Genomic DNA, 1,244 nt, shown 5'->3' with positions numbered 1-1,244 from the left:
TATATATATATATAAATATAATAACAATTTATGAGTATATATAAATTATATAAATAATATTAAAGATATATTTAGAATTGTTATAACTTACATTTCTATAATTTATATTTATAAATTAAATGTAAAAAGTCAGTAAAGTATTAAAAGATAATTTATGTATATATAATTTATATGTATAATTGATCAAATATAATGTACATTAAATTATATATATGTATGTATTTTTTTATACACTGTACTGGCTAAAACGGTAACGTAATACTTTTAACATCAGTCGCTTTACGCTTTTTTTGAACATTTACGCTTTACGCTTTATTTCAGATGGCAGGTGTTTAAAAAGGTTTCCTTTCAAACATTTGCTTAGATGAAATATTGCATGTTGTGAAAAGACTGAACAATATAGAGCTAAAGAAAAGATGAATGGCTTCACTGTATGATTCAAAAATGATTCCATATGTAATCATGATTAAAAAAAGACCTGGAGTTTCTATTGCACAGCAGGCTGAATATATATCAAATTAAATTGAACTAATGTTGATGATGATGTGTTTGTGTTGCACAGGGAGTTCTCTGTCAGACCTGAGAGCCGGCTTTGAGATCATTGACCGTCTGTTTGAAGGTGTGTGTTTATCTATGTGTAATCTACATGAACTCATCATCTAAGGGTTTGTATGTTTTTTTTTATTTTATTTGCATGTATTCGCATGTTTAATTTGAGATCTTACTAGAGTATTTTCTTCTCATATTTTTCAGGTGGGAAGCCGTTTCAATGAGAATTTGTGCACGGTCTCCTGGAAAACGCCATCTACAGCGGCCGCATCGATAACGTGTGTGACCTGCGGGTCCTTCGCTCGTACCTGCAGCAGTTCTTTAACGCTCAGCTCCTCACACAGTCACACACACACTCGCGAGTCAAGAAAACACACGCTTTGATACACCTGCCCAACTCCTGCAGCATAGCGGTCAGTGTTCATATACACGCTATCTGTGCTGTATAGTTTACAAGAATTCAATTCTTCTAATCGTGTGTGCTTTTTGGACTGATACTACCCACAATCCTTTGCACTAGTGGATTAAATTCACCCCTCTGTGTGTGTAGGATTATCGTGTGGCGGTGGATGCTCTTCCTGAAGACGACAGACCCAGTTTCTTCGGCCTGCCTGCAAACATCGAGCGCTCTGCACAGAGAATCTTCAGCTCGTGTGTGTGTGTGTGTGTGAGTGAGTGTGTGTGTGAGTGAGTGT

At 35.5% G+C, this 1,244-nt stretch overlaps 1 pseudogene; it reads left to right on the top strand.

Annotated features, from left to right (window-relative positions):
* Nucleotides 1–1,244, top strand: part of LOC107600800 (cytoplasmic dynein 2 heavy chain 1-like) — a 46,065-nt pseudogene that overhangs the window by 36,936 nt on the left and 7,885 nt on the right.

The sequence above is a fragment of the Sinocyclocheilus grahami genome, unplaced genomic scaffold (assembly GCF_001515645.1).
Source record: "Sinocyclocheilus grahami isolate Dianchi unplaced genomic scaffold, SAMN03320097.WGS_v1.1 scaffold292.1, whole genome shotgun sequence".
Classification (NCBI taxonomy): Eukaryota; Metazoa; Chordata; class Actinopteri; order Cypriniformes; family Cyprinidae; genus Sinocyclocheilus; species Sinocyclocheilus grahami.
The sequence above is the reverse complement of the archived record's forward strand: the minus strand, read 5'-3'. Positions and strand labels throughout refer to the sequence as shown.